This window comes from Procambarus clarkii, chromosome 92 (assembly GCF_040958095.1).
Source record: "Procambarus clarkii isolate CNS0578487 chromosome 92, FALCON_Pclarkii_2.0, whole genome shotgun sequence".
NCBI lineage: Eukaryota > Metazoa > Arthropoda > Malacostraca > Decapoda > Cambaridae > Procambarus > Procambarus clarkii.
In genome coordinates, this window is record NC_091241.1 from 8,027,417 (window position 1) to 8,044,090 (window position 16,674).

Consider the following 16,674-nt stretch of genomic DNA (forward strand, 5'->3'; position numbering starts at 1 on the left):
TTTAATGGTTTGTAATATGCTGCTTCACATTATGAGCTATGAATATTTTTTGAGGTTCACTTAAGCTGGCTTGTACTTAAGCATTAGTACCGATCGGCACGACCAGTTGGCCTGGCCCCTGCCTTCAACTAACTTCCCTACTCAGTTCTGTTGCTGTTGTTCTATTGGTGATTGCTACTTTAGTGCTCCGGTCCACCACTCAATTGCAGCGCTAATCTCATACCCTTCTTGCATTGAGATTACAGTATTATGTAGTACTCACTCTCCCAATAATGCAATACTTGATAATATTTTCCAGTAGTTAATAATAGCTTGAATTTAACATTATGATCATGAATATATAGGATTATGAATACTGTATAGCATTATTGAATATCGAATCATGTCCAAACAAATTCCGTGACTGGTGTGATCCACTTGCACGGAGCAATTTCGGTGAGATAGCTTCAGGAGGGCCACTGGACATCTACCGGAAAGAGGCATTTCTTTACATTCATTGCTGTTTTGTTTTTTCTCCTTTCAGAGACATTAAGTGAGGCGGTGAAGCTGCTGAAAGGAGAGTACTGCATTAAGGCTATTGACACACACAAAATGGATCAAGCACTAATATTCTGCCGCACTAAGTTGGATTGTGACAATTTAGAGCGCTATTTTAATCAAATTGGTAGGTGTCTTGAATTTGTAAATCTTTAAATAGATTAAACCCCTACACTGTGTGCCTGTTACTTATACTAGTAACAACTCCATGGTGTGAAAAAAAAAGTTCTTTAATGTTAAAATAATCACTGAAAAATAATAATTAACATTTAGTTTACTTTGGCTGTGGTCGAAAGAAGAAATATCATGGGCACAATTTGGAGACATTGGTGGATGAGATTACCAGGCATAAAGGTTCCCTGGGTGACATGAGTTGCCAAAAATACATTTACATTATTTTAGTGTTACTGATTTTATTCACTGGTATTTTGCAGCTATATTATGCAACAGTGTTTAACTTAAGAAATTTCTATAATAAAACATGCAGAATATAAATACACATTTGTATCACTAATATACACACACAGTATTATATTCTATGAACAATAAAATGTGCTGGTTTTTGCTATTATCGCATTGCATACACATTCTATGTACAGTATATCTACATACACTAATATGATCCACTAATCAGTTCTGGTAGGTTATCTTAGAGATGATTTCGGGGCTTTTTAGTGTCCACGCGGCCCGGTCCTCGACCAGGCCTACACCCCCAGGAAGCAGCCCGTGATAGCTGACTAACACCCAGGTACCTATTTTACTGCTAGGTAACAGGGGCATAGGGTGAAAGAAACACTGCCCATTGTTTCTCGCCGGCGCCCGGGATTGAACCCGGGACCACGGGATCACAAGTCCAGCGTGCTGTCCACTCGGCCGATCGGCTCCCTTTCCGGGCATGGTAATCTAGTAACCAGTGATCCAAATTCAGCTTAGCCCTGCATATTTTACATGAAGTTGTAACAGCACGCATTGAACATAATACATTTTATTCATATTTTGAATGCTTTTACCATAGTTTTTCAAGGGCAATGATGCATTGGGCTGTTAGTATTATTTTATTATTTATATACTGCAAACTACTACTGAATTATTGCTCAGAATGAATGTACGCAGAATGTACTATTGTACATCTAGTATTGGGACCCCTGTGCAAGAGAGACGGAACTTTCACAGATGACATCAATGGCATGAGTGAAATTAACCTCTGGACTTTGAAGTAGCCATAGACAGTTGGTGCACTCTGTGCCAGGCCATGATTTCTGGAATTGCATATTCATCAAGAATGGTAACACATTATGACCTCTTGTGGTATTCAAAAGAACACCATAAGAGGTCATAATGATAAACACTTCCAAAGGATACCTAATCAACCAGGTTGTGATTTGTATGTCAGGCTGCAAGCAGCTGCATCTAACAGTCTGGTTGATCACACCACCAACCAAGAGTCCTGTTCGGAGACCAAGCCCGCAAGGACTTTAATCCTGGGAACCAACACACGGTAGCCGTAAGGCAAGATACATGGGTATCTTGCACATACCCATGTATAATAAATACAAATACACATGTATTTGTTACTAATATGCACACTATTATATTCTTTGAACACTAATATGTATTATTTGTACAGTTATTACAATGTATATACACATTATGTGTGTATACCTACATTTTAATGCCATATTATGAACCACTAAGCAGTTCCAGTGGATGATATTCTTTTAATGTAGATACAACCACAGCATAGTCCCACATGCTCATTTGCTGCTGGCACATGACGAAGCAAAGTGCCACCTGATGCACTACAGCACTAGCCAAAACAGTGCTCTTATGAGAAACCTGGTCAATAAATCCTGAATATGAATAATTTTTCACATGTTCTTTTTCTAAAGGAGCATGAGATCCCATTACTGATGCATAGGTGCACTAACCTGTGGCTGTCTCTCTTACTGTAAATGTCATAGCCAGCATTAGATTCACTGATATCTGAACCTTGTACAAAGTCTTTAACACTGTCAGGATCATCTATATAACACGATCATTGTTAAATTAAGTTATTTCGATGTTATTAAGTGATGCTGTAGGCACAAGTTTTATGGTGGTGTTGTGAACTACCACTGTATGCACCATTCATGGTCTCTTTCACTACTGAGCCCCTCACAGCCAGGAGTGCCCATGATTTTTCCCCAAGATGGCATCTGGTTACTTGTGGTGTGAGGAAGCAGATGCAAGCCCCTCTACCTGCTGGAGTTTAAAATCTTAGACTATACATAAAATTGGTCCTTGTTGATGTATACTGCTGATGAAATGACCTTGGTTGATTAGTGAGGTTAAATATTCCTCATAATACATAGTCTCATGAAATATAGTATAATTAAAATTGAGCCTATGGAGCCCATAGAGTGGTATGAGATTAGTGCTTCATTTAATTAAAATACTGTAGTTGATTTATAGGAACATTTGTCATCCTTTATCATTGTGCTAAACTAAACCCTGACTGCCCCAAAACTTTTAACAGGAGGAGGGGCCAATAACAGAGGCAATCCATATTCGTGTGTGTGTCTCCATGGTGACCGCAAGCCTAATGAACGCAAAGCGAATCTCCAAAAATTTAAGGATGGTGGAGTGAAGTTCCTTATATGCACTGATGTAGCTGCTCGAGGAATTGGTAAGTTCTTTTCGTTGCATGCATTGGTTTTCTCTTGGGGAAATTCTCTATATTTTAAAAGATGCCTGAGGATATGAGGATATTGTTAAAACATCCAAATGTTTCCTGCAGATGTTGGAGGACTGCCATTTATAGTCAATGTGACACTGCCAGATGAGAAGAGCAACTATGTTCATCGTATTGGGCGTGTGGGTAGAGCAGAGAGAATGGGTCTAGCTATCTCCCTTGTTGCTGCTGTGCCAGAGAAGGTTAGAGTTTTAAACCAATATTTGCATTCTTTATTAACTGGTAATAGCCCCTGACTTGACATTATTTTACATTGGCTTTCGCTGTCCTTATTTTCACTATTGTAAAGATGAATTCCTTAAACCTAAGTAACCTGTGTAAAGTCTCACATGTAGACTTTTGTTGTAGCTTGGTTAATATTTAAAGAGGAAAGAATGATAATGTAATTTATGGTATGTTGCAGCTTTTTGCAACATTGAATACTTTTCCATTGGATACTCTCTTATGTGCACACTCCAAAAAACTCCTTCATATGTGACAGTTGTATGAAAGGAACAGGAAAATCTGAAGTCTCCTTACAATAGTGTCAGTCTAGAAATGACCTAAGTTTAATTGCAGGATGAGAGCTATGCTCATGGTGTCCAGTCATCCTAGTACTTTGAAGCTCTGAAACTACTGATGGTTTTGGCATCCACCACCACCTAACATGTTCCAACCATCTACCACAGTTTGCAAAAGAGAACTTCTAATATTTTTTCCATCACCTTTGTTTTCTTAGCTTAAGTCTGTGAGCTCGTGTTCTTGAAGTTGTATGGCAGGTTTCAAGAATTCCTCTGTCAATTTTATTGATTCCTGTTACAATTTTGTAGGTAGTGACCATATCACCTCTTTTCTGTCTTCTAGCTTTGGTATATTTAACCTATACCCTGATGTAAATCAATGGGCCACAGAAAATATGGTATTTAATGAAGATAAGTTCCAACTTTTTCGCTATGGAAAATAAAAAATATCATAACGGAAACCATGTACAAAATACAGTCAAATCATACCATAGAACATAAAAGGAATATAAAGAATTGGGGAGTAATCATGTCAGAAGATCTTACATATAAAGAACACAATAAAGTAGCAGTCACAATTGCAAGAAAAATGACAGAACCTTTCAAACAAGAGATGCTGTACCAATGATGATACTTTTCTAGGTGCTAGTGCTTTCTAGAGTGGAATACTGTTGCACAATAACAGCCCCGTTTAAAGCTGGAAAATTGCTGACCTGGAGAGCATGCAGAGATCCTTCACTGCCAGAATTCTCTCGATAAACCATCTAAATTACAGAGACTGACTAAAAATGCCTAAATCTGTATTCTCTAGGGCACAGGCAGAAAAGATACATACTAATTTATACATGGAAAATATTAGAGCTGATTCCAGATCTGCACACAGAAATATCACACGAGACCAGAAGGCATGGCTGGATGTGCAGAATACCCCCATTGAAAAGCAGATGTGCAATAAGTATTCTGAGAGAGAACTCTATCAACATCAGAGGCCCGAGACTGTTCAACACTCTTCCACTACACATAAGGGGTTTAATGGGCCTACCCCTCGCAGTGTTCAAGAAAGAACTAGATAAACACCCCCAAAGGATCCCTGATCAACCAGGCTTTGATTCGTATGTCAGGCTGCGAGCAGCCGTATCCAACAGCTGGGACACGGACTGGTTGACCAGTCCAGCAACCAGGAGGCCTGGTTGGGGACCGGGCCACTGGGGAACCTTGAACCCCAGTAGCCAATTAATTGGTAGCCTCTCCTAGTAGTTCTTGGTTCTCAGTTCTGGAAGCCATTTAGCTGCATGTCTTTACATTTTTTCCAGTTAATTGCTGTACTTTTCAAGATGAGCTCAATGCTACTGCATAATTCAATTTGGTCTCCCGAAGGTCGTGAACAAGTTCTTTAATATTTGTCATGCATGTATTTATAAGGGAATCTGAAATTGGAAATTGCAGAACATGCTCCTCACACAATGTTCTTTGTGATCCTGTTGTCTTATAACCAATCCCTAATCAGACTTCGGAAGAACATCCTTGAAATAACACGTTCCTTGACATTCCTGATAAGTCTTTCACGAGGTTCAGTATTAAAGGCCAAGGGATAAATTTAAAAATAGAGTATCAATTTTGTATATTCTTCTCTTGTTTCAGGTGTGGTACCATGGAGAGTGGTGTTCAACTCGTGGGCGTAACTGTTTTAACACGCGGTTGACAACGGAAGGTGGTTGTTGCGTTTGGTACAACGAACCACAGGTTAGTCCTCAAGAGATTTTTTTTGTCGTATTTATCTTTCACATTTGATATATATAGAACATCATTGCCTACTTAAAGATTTGAAAGGCTCTAGTCTAAAACTGATACTGTATTAAAAAAAATATTAGAGCCTAAAAGTGATAAATTCTGATTAGGAAGTAAAGTACTTGTATGTCTCTGGCACTTCCCCTTAGTGATGCAAGTGCACCAGGTGATTAACAGCTTTTGTAATTTGAATGTGTTTTTTCCTCCTATTTTGAATCTCTTCTTTTTTTTCTTCTTTTTTCCTCACTTTAACTCCCAGTGTATGTGTCCCCCTATTCCTAAAATATGTATTAACAGTAAATAACTTCTTCATGGCACAAATTCTTCAATCTACATACTTCTGCAGCACCAATAATGCCAATTACATTATCTCAGAGGCCTCTTTACTGTATTTCAAATCACTCCTTACAGATATTCTGTAGCTTCTGGGTGTCATACTGATCTTATTCTTCAAGCTATCTGAATAAACTTTGGCTTCTCTCTCTGCAGTGTAAATGGCACCCTTTACTCTTTCAAACATAAATTTAATTACATGTGCCTAGAACGCAAAATTACTGTAGGTGTGAATCGGTAATAAAATGCCATATTTTAGATTTAGGAACCATTTATTGCTTTGAAATTGAATTTAGTTTATTGAGGTAAAATACACACAAAGGGATGAGGTAGCTCAAGCTATTCTCACCCCGTTCAGTACATCGTGTTAATACATACATACACACATCACAAGCAATAAACGTATTACCGAACATTCTGAGAGATAAACATATACATTTCCTCCTCTACACAAGTAATTTATTGCTTTAGAAAAGCCAGAATAAAGAATTAATGATTGGAAGAAATTGGCAAGATTAGGCAGTGTTTGTTCATATGAGTATAGAAGGGTAGTGACAGATGTATACAATGAAAAAATACCAGTATAATATTACCTTTCAAGAGCCTCGGTCCATCACTACATTGAGAATCACATTTTACACTGAAGTGCATTCAAAATATTTTGTTTATAATGTGAATTAAATGTTAGGCTGTGACTGACACCCTTGTTATTTCACTAGTGATCTTTTTCTTATCTGAACCACTAGTACCTAGCTGATATTGAAGAGCACTTGGGAGTGACCATCCAGCAGGTCGATCAAGAAATGAAAGTTCCAGTTGATGAATTTGATGGCAAAGTGATTTATGGTGAAAAGAGAGCCAATGTTGGTAAGTTTTCTTAATAGTGTTTAAAATTTATGTGCAGTACACTATTTGTTCTTATTCTGTATGGAGAATGTTGTCACGACACACTATACTCCCAGTTGTTCCATGTTCTTTTCTGCATGCACTTTTGTAGCTCTTGCTGCTCATTTTTCACACTGATGTGCTTACTGTCACAGTGCTCAACCATTCCTGTCATTGGTGTTTGTTATTACAAGCATGCTTTTAATTACTGTGGCTACAGAAGTGGCACAATTTTGTGCCAAAGTTTAAAGTGCTCAAGTTATTAATGCTTGAAAATGCCTTCTTGTGATAAGGTTCTACATGATGCTGCTCCCTAGGTGTTAGTTCTTTAGTAGAACAAGGGATGAAATTAGCAAATAAATGATTATGCATTTCTATCTTTATTGGAACTAGAAGGTTTATTCAAGGGTAAACATCACTAAAGCAGTACAGCTACATGCTATTTATTTGGAAGGAAAATATGTACCTATATTTAAGTATTATTGCTACACATATTAACTGTAAAACAGAACCAGGCCTTTTTTATAAATTTATTAAGAGCAAGCTGCATTTAAAAGATTAAATCCAGAGATTGAAAATAGGGAACAAATACAGAGGGAATGAAAAAAAAGTATGAAACATTAAATGAACAGTTCCAATATGTGTGTACTCGCCTAGTTGTGCTTGTGGGGGGGTTGAGCTCTGGCTCTTTGGTCCCGCCTCTTAACTATCAGTCAACTGGTGTACAGATTCCTGAGCCTACTGGGCTCTATCATATCTACATTTGAACCTGTGTATGGAGTCTGCCTCCACCACATCACTGCCTAATGCATTACATCTGTTAACTACTGACACATGGTGATCGCACCTCAGTTTACCAGTGTCTCCTGCCTAGTAACTATCGCGCCTGAATTCTTTATAAAGCATTACATTTGTTTTGGGATTTTTGGCTATTTGAACATAAAATTTGTTATTATATATCTTGCCATGAGTCCCAAGAAAGCCAGTGGTAAGGTTCAAGCCAAGAAAACACATGTGAGAATGACCATAGAGGAAAAACAAGAGAGCATTCATAAACGTCAAAACGGTGCACAGGTTGTTGAACTAGCTAGACAGTACAACAAATCTATGTCAACAATATGCACTGTACTTGCTAAGAAAAAGGACATTATGAGCGTTAAAGTGGCAAAAGGCATATCAACAATCCCGAAACAAAGAACACAAACACTTGAGGATGTTGAAAAGTTTTTATTAATTTGGATACACAACAAAGAGTTAGCAGGTGATAGCATTTCAGAGGCCATCATTTGTGAGAAACCAAGGCATTTGCATGAAGACCTTTTAAAGAAAACCCCTGGAACGAGGGGGAAAAAGATGAATCAAGTTTGAAAATGTGAAAAGTTTGTGTGACAATAGAGCCTCGTGGAAAACTTTTGCTGTGGTCATTACCTGGTGGAATGCACCCAGGATGGAGTATCAGGGCTATACATCTTTTAAATCATAAAAGTAATAAACATTTCCCATCAACCTTACAAACCATATTAACCTATTTTCATGTATTTCCCCCATGTGCATTTTAACAAAGTTACTAAATTGCCTTTATCATTCTGTAAAATTTCAATTACAGTATACTGTATATAATTTTGTTAGTATAAATGGACTGAATATTCTGAAATCACTATTAATTTTACAATTTCAGATTCAAAGGTGGTCTGGACACCCAATTTGGTCAGACAGATGAAGAGAGCATTTAGGATAGTTCGAAGAGATGAAGATGGTCACAATTGTGTTTGAAGAGGCAAATGCCCCCCTTTGCTCCTGACATTATGTTCAGCCTATTGACCCCTGCACACCTAACACAAGGTAGGTTGAAAACTCCTCCTTCATGTCATTGGTTCATTAGCCAGAAACTTAGGGCCCATGCAGGAATATCCGTAAAAAAAAAAAAGTGGCCCCAACAATGCATCCTCCAAGTCTGGAGGATGAGCAGGAGCATTGTCGAGAAGCAGGCCCTTTAGTGTCAAACTTTTCTCTTGCAGATATTTTTTGATGGCAGGGCAAACCACTCTACATCACAGTTTTTCTGCACGTTATATATTTGTTAAAACTCCTGGATTTTCGTAATGATACACGAGCAAGGGTTTAATTTTCAAATCGCCACACAGCACAAGAGTTAGCCTATCCTGACACAAGTTAGCCCAAGTTAGCTTGTGTCCGGGCAGTGACGTCTCCTCTTGGGTAATGTATGTCCTCTTCGGCAATTTTTTCCAGAATAGCCATGTCTCCTCACAATTAAACACTTGTTGTGGAATATAGCCATCAATACAGTATCTACAAAATCTTTAAAATCACGAACAAATCTTTCAGCCCCTACTTTGTCTGAGCTGGCACCCTCACCATGCCTCACAACACTATGAATACCACGTCTTTTTTCAAAATTTCTCAAACCATCCCCTACTCACCTTAAACTCTTTCGTATCTGCAAAACTCGTTCTAGGGGTTTTCTTTATAAGATCTTGCATGAAGATTTCATTGTTGACCAAACCACACACTGGAAATTGAATAGACGACGACATTTCGATCCGTCCTGGACCATTATAAAGTCGATTGTGATGAGATGAGGGAAGCAAGAGCATTAAGTAGGCAAGAGAGAGAGGTGAGGAGATGGCAAGTATGTATGTATGTACATGAATAAAACATGTACATACTTATACATAACGTGTGTAAATAGTGTAATAAACACAATAACAGTATTTTGGGAGGAGGAATGTTGGCGAGTAATGTGTTGGAGGAGGGAGGGAGGACTGGCAGGGTGTGGCAGCTCACTCATGTTTTTTGGGCTCACCATACCAACATAGTGGATCGTTATGGTGAATACATACGTAGATGGGTATATACAATGTGTGTATATAGTGTAATAACAGCAAAAACACTGTTTGATTGTAGAATATGTCGCATATATGAGGCCCATAATTTTGAGCATAGCGATGTTCTATACAGTGGTACCTCGGAATGCGATTGTCCCTGTATGCGAGGTTTTCGGAAGGCGAGGTGTATTTACTCCAAAAATTTGTCTCAGAAGGCGAGGGTTACTTCGGGAGGCGAGTTTGGACGCGAGTTTGTTGATACGTGTACAGCCGACCTAGCGCGTTCGTCGCCCCGCCGCCCCTCAGTTTATTATTGTCTCGCGCTCAGTGACTACCCCCACATCAATTCTTCTCGCGGATTTTCAGTGTTTTGTTGGATTTTTGGTGATTTGTCTATACAATTTGTTATTATATATCTCACCATGGGTCCCAAGAAAGCCAGTGGTAAGGATAAAGGCCAGAAAGCTCATGTGAGGATGACAATAGAGGAGAAACAAGAGATCATTCGGAAGCATGAGAACGGTACACGTGTTGTTGAACTTTGTAGGCAGTACAACAAAGCCACATCAACAATATGCACTATACTTAAGAAGAAAAATAAGATTATGGGTGCTAAAGTGGCAAAAGGAGTAAGAACATTAACGGCACAAAGACCACAAATACTTGAAGAAGTGGAAAAGTTGTTATTAATTTGGATACACGACAAGGAGTTGAGGGGTGATAGTGTTTCGGAGGCCATTATTTGTGAGAAAGCCAGGGTGTTGCACGAAGACCTTTCTAAAGAATACCCCTGCAACGAGTGATGCAGATAAGAAAGAGTTTAAGGCAAGCAGGGGCTGGTTTGAAAAATTTAGAAAGAGAAGTGGTATCCATAGTGTTACAAGGCATGGGGTTATGTGATGTGATTATGGAAGGGGACTCCCCTTCCAAACAGTAACTCCTCTCCTCCTCCCCCCTCCTCACCATCTTCCATACGCCTACAGCACTCGACAGCAAGGTAAGTAATAACTGGAACACAGTTTTGTAGGTTTATTTAGATGAATTAGGTAAATTAGGTATAAAAATTTAGTTTGATGTGGGGTTTTTGGGGTAGTCAGGAACGGATTAATTCATTCCCCTTTATTTCTTATGGGGAAATTAACTTCGGAATGCGAGTTTTCGGAAGGCGAGGCGTCTCCAGGAACGGATTAAACTCTTATTCTGAGGTATGCCTGTACTTTGAATTATATAAATTCCACAAATTACACACTTTTAAATAATATTACAGCAAAAAAAGGAAGAAATGAATGAGAAACTTCAAAATAATTGCGCAACATTTTATTCGCAGCAACTGCCGTTGCACGGGGTGGCGGGGCCGACAGACCCCCATCGCTCCAACACTCAGCGCCCATAATTTGCTCAACTTCCCAGCTCCATCGCAGCTAAAGTAAGTCACATACAATATTTTTTGTTTAGTTTCCCCGTGATCAGACTCTGCATTTTAACAATATAAGAAAGAAAAAATTTTTTTGGAAAGAATTTATTTCTTGTGCACCAGGGTGTTATTTGGAGACAGAGCAGTTCAGTGGTTAACTACTAAATTTTTTTTTCTCCCACACACGCACCCCCCTAGGAAGCAGCCTGTAACAGCTAACTCCCAGATACCTATTTACTGTTAGGTAACAGGGGTCATCCCCTTTTGTACAAAGAATCTGCTAAAGCTTTTAGGGCTAATCTTTGACACTCGTTTGTCTTTGTCGCCCCATATTTTTTACGTCCGAGTTGAATGCTCTAAGGCCCTTAACTAACTTTAGGTCATGTCCCATACTTCTTGGGGAGCTAATCGACACTGCTCCTCTCTTTACATTCCTCTCTCGTTCTGTCTAAACTCGATTATGGCCCTGTTTACTCGTCTGCTTCTCCTTCTACCCTTCACCATCTGGACACACTGCATCATACTGGGTTACGGCTCAGCTCTGGTACCTTTCCTTCGACACCTACCCTAAGCCTGTATGTTGAAACTGGCGTCCTGTTTCTACAGGATCGCCATGATCGCTACTGTCTTCTCCACCTTGCACGGTCCTTACAGCACCCTCACTCTTGCTTATGTCATGCCTTGACCTTTACCCATCCTGTGGTTCCTGTTCCCCTTCACCACCTATCTCTTTCTGTACGGTTGTCTCTCTTACCAAATGCTCTTTCAGTTTGTGTTACCAATATTTCCCCCTCGTGTCATTCCGTCTTTGCCCCTATGGAGGGGTCCCTGTTCCTAAATTCTGTAAGCCTTAACCCACATGACTAAAACTTTTACCCCTCCTACAGTTCTAAATCACCTTTTCCTTGAACACTTTTCTTCACACTTCCACTCTATTTCCGTCTTCACCAATGGGTCTTAAGTCTGCAGACGGTGTAGGCTACTCTGTTGTTTTTCCTGACTGCACCTTTGTGTCTCCTGCCTCTGGAGACTAGCATCTTCATGGCAGAACTTTATGCTATTCTCTATGCTCTTCATCAACTCTTTTCTCGCTGTCAATCCTCCTCTGTGTTTGTAGTTGACACTTGCAGTGCCCTCATGGCTCTAGAATCCTTTAATCCAGTCCATCCTTTGGTAGTTGAAATTCAACATTGGCTGTTTCTTATCTCCAGTAGATTTAAGACAGTGGAATTTCGCTGGATTCCCACCCATATTGGTGTGTTCTTAAATGAGCGTGCGGACACTGCCGCTAAGGAAGCTATCCGCACCTGTCCCATCTCCTGTAAAGGTATTCCTTATTATGACTTTTACCCAGTTATTCATTTCCCCATTCTTGCCCGTTGTCAGGGTTGTTGGTCTTCTGTTACTGGTAACAAACTGCGTGCTCTTAAGAGTAGCGTGTTCCCGTGGCCTTCCTCCTACCACCGTAACCGGTGGTGGGAAACGGCTCTGGCGAGGTTGTATATTGGTCATACACGTTTAACTCACGGGCACTTAATGGAGCGCTGCCCTGCTTCTTATTGTCCAAACCGTTGTCTCTACATGTCCTGACTTCCAGGACTTACGTGTCTTGCTTCCCGACCATCCCTCACTGTCAATTGTCCCTCGATAAAATTCTTGGTAAATTCAATACCTTTGATATTGTTCGCCGTATGCGTTTTTGTTCTTGTATTGGCGACGTTAGTGATATTTAGCGCACTATGATTATCCCACACATTTGATGGTTTGATAATTACTGTACTGTACAGTACTTTGGTTTGGAATGTATCAAATAAAGTTGTTTCATGTATTGAAATGTGTGAGAAAATCCACTGGGGCTGTGAGATGAAGCGAACCTGTAACAAAGGCATTGCCAGTTGCATACTCTACCACCACTGATGGTAAAACTCTTACAACTGGATATCTTGTGTGACGGGTTATGGTATCACAGCTATACTGAACCAAGATGGTATGGCTCTCCCTCACATAAATGAAAGAAATGCTGCTACAGTATTGGCCTTGCAGTGTGTAAGTTGCAGGTGGAAACAAATGAAAATTATCAAATAAATAATTAAACACTTTACTGAAATAGTAATGAACAAAAATAACACATGACAATACTTGACTATCATGTAATGCAAAGGTGAACAAGTTAGTATGACCTTAAATGCAAAAAATAAACTATAAGCAATGAATAAAAGTATGAAGATATACTGGTGTTCTGAAGACAGCTACCATACCACCATGGCATCAGTCACACGACGTTGGCTGGAAGCGGACGACGGGTTAGAGACACGAAGGTGATCCTAGAGCACTAAGGGAGAGATTGCCTCTCCAGGGAGGCAGCGCTCTTTATATAGTCCGGCGGTGATGACTCATCCAGTGTCAACACGAGGTGGACATCTGGTCAACTAGCAAACTGCTCGTTGTGGCTTGCGGTGCCTTTGTGTTGAGCTGTACCACTGTCAGTTGAAGGCGGCTAACTGCTTGTTTGTGGGGACAAACTGCCAGTTAGCAGTGGCGCCTGGCTTGCCTCTGAGTCGTACCAGGCCGTGCCAGGCCCTGGGGGGTATGGAGAGGTGGCAGGACTGATGACCCATCTGGGCTGGTGTAGATGTATACTTCCAGTGCAGAGGCATTGAAGGTGAAGGGAAAAGGCAGTTCCACTGCTATGCAGGGGATTCATGTGACACTTGTGAAGCCACAGAAAGTCTGGAGGCCCTACTGAAGCCAGTCCAAGTATTAAATAAAACCCCTGAAGTACGCCGGTGAAGGGTGAAGCAAGACCGTATGCCCCAACTTCAGGCACACACAGAAAATAACGTTTTGGTCCCGCCTCTCAACTGTGTATTTGAAGTTGGGGCGTATGGTGTTGAACTGCTTCAGCCTTCACCCGAGTGCTTGTAGGTCTTACGTAAGACGTTGACTCAAGGAGTGGCCTCAAAACTTGCTGTGATTTATGGGGAAATCCGGTTGTAAGACTTTTACAAAGTCAGTAATATACTGTGGTAGAGTATGCAGCTGCCAGTGCCTTGGGCAAGGGTTTACGTCGCCTCACAGCTCCAGTGGATTTTCTGCTTGGTGTATATCAGGTTGTGATTTTGTGTGTGTACCGTATTGTTATGATCGCCGTCTGATAAGTCCTTTCTGGCCTCAAGAGTCATTGTTACCCACCTAGAAAGATTGCAGATGGCCAAAGCAGTTATTTAAGTTAAGAAGGGACAAGTCTTAAACAGAATTTTGCATAATATTTGACTGTAAAGGGGTAAATTGAGGTAGATTGAAAAACAAAATGGTGAACCGGGCAGGCGGTACTCACAATTAGGCGAGTACACTCGGGAACTTTTAAAGTGCAACCAAACATGCTTTAGGCTCTCACAACAAGAGGTGAGTGGTGGTGGCTCAGGTGCTCAGCCAATCAGAGCACCTAAGGAGGGAGGGCAGGAGTGAGAGGGGGGTGGTATGTGGAAGTTTGGTGACAGTTGTGTGTAGTTTGTTCATCTTCATTGTAAGTTTCATGGCTTGGTGTGCATTTCCCTAGTAAATTTAATTAGGGAAAAATTCAGGTGTTTGATTTTTTAAATCAACTTTTTAAATGTTGAGTTGTTAAAGCCTCAAAGTGCATGGAGTTGGTTTGGGAGTATGGCATCCTCATACTGTTGAGTGCTCGCGTGAGGTAGCAAAGGTGATGTAAAGTTGTGGGGTGTACATGCTTGGGACATCCTCTCTCGGGATGGCTGGTGTTAGACCTGCGTGTTTGTCGGTTGTTGAAAAGCCGTCATCCTTTGCTGTTGTGGTATTGATTTTACATTGTTCATCTTGTAATTAATACCGTAGTGCGATATCTAGGGCTACCATTTGTAGGTTTAAAATGTCTAATACAAACAGTTGTCCAATGAGTTTTAATAGGAAATATCATCCACCAAGCACCATTGTACAATTATATTAATTGATAGTATATGGATTGTGCAGAACTGCTTAGAATGATCTTTAACACTTGGCTATATTGGTCATGTCAAATACCTGCACGGTGAATGCTCAAAGACCCTTTCTTTATTCAGTGTTGTCACATACCTCATGGGGGTATGGATAGGCAAACACTCATTCGGTTAAACTTGCCTTGTAGTACTTTCAGAGCTCAGTAATTTGGAATCTGGTTAGCACTTTCCAAATAAATTGACCTTTAAAGTGAATTCCTATTTAGGTTTAAAACATTATACCGAATGAGAAACTCGGATTATATAGCCGAACACCAGAAATGTTGTTATTCAATTTGGTTGCCTAAAGCACATTCAAGGACTACACATTACATGGCATTCCAGGATTCCTCAATACCTTGCCTTATGCTGTAAACATTGCCACAACCCTGTGTTTTATTGATTTAAATGGCCACAGGGAGGCATACAACACTGCAGATTATGATGTCATTAGTTATCCACTGTGCTGACAAGTGGGCTGACTGATGTTCGTTGACACCTGTATCGTGCTTCAATTTAATCGCCAGGAGATCACCCTCTCACTAGACTCGTCTGTAGGAAGTACAGTATAGTATCTCAAATTACCTTGGATCATAAATAGCATAAGACTTGGGGGTAGGAGAGGGTTGCAGTGTTTGTCATGGCTCTCAGTTGTTCCTGGTATTAGGCAATTTAGTTCTGGAATCATTTTTGTTGGCCAATGTTAAACTTTTTCGAAAGTAGATGTTTTTCTGAAAGGGAAGGGGGGGGGGAACCTCTATGCTTGGATACAGTTATCTAAGTGAATACTTAGATTTATACAGTAGAATAACTACCTTCTTTTCCTTAGTCAAAAAGGTTGCTTGTTTATTTCTAGGGACTTGTATTTTCTTTTATTTTTAACTGCAGCAACTTTCAGTGAATGATAGATTCTTACTGAAAGGACCTTTACTTCATTGTTGTTGCTTTATGGTCATCTCATTGTGTACAGGGATTCCGCGAAGCTTTTGGGGTTAGTCTTTGACACTCGTTTGTCTTGGTCAGCCCATATCTGTTGCCTCCGAGTTGAATGCTCTAAGGCCCTTAACCTCCTTAAGGTTTTGTCCCATACTTCTTGGGGAGCGGATAGGCGCACGCTCCTCTATTTGCACTCCTCTCTCGTCCTGTCTAAACTCGATTATGGTTGCCCTGCATACTCTTCTGCTTCTCCTTCTACTCTTCGCCGTCTTGATGCTTTGCACCATACTGGGTTGCGTCTCGGCTCTGGTGCCTTTCGTTCGACTCCCGCCCTTAGTTTGTATGTTGACACTGGCTTTCTCTCTCTTCAGGACTGCCGTGATCGCTACTGTCTTCGCTATCTTGCGCGGTCCTTCCAACATCCTTCCTCTCGCCTCTGTCGTCCATTGACTTTTCCTCCTCCTGTGGTTCCTGTTCCTCTTCATTGTCTCCCACTTTCTGTCCAGTTATCTTGCTTACAGGATTCTCTTTCTGTTCATATTTCTAATGTTTCTCCTCGTATTGTTCCTTCATTACCTCCGTGGAGAGTCCCCCTTCCCAAGTTTTGTATGTCCTTGACTTGTATTACTAAAGCCTTTACCCCTCCTACAATTCTGAAAAGCCTCTTCCTTGAGCACTTTTCTTCGCACTCCCACTCTATTTCCATCTT

General features: G+C 40.4%; 1 pseudogene; it reads left to right on the forward strand.

Moving 5' to 3' along the window:
* The window catches only part of LOC123775100 (ATP-dependent RNA helicase Ddx1-like), a 30,202-nt pseudogene that overhangs the window by 12,138 nt on the left and 1,390 nt on the right, over positions 1-16,674 (forward strand).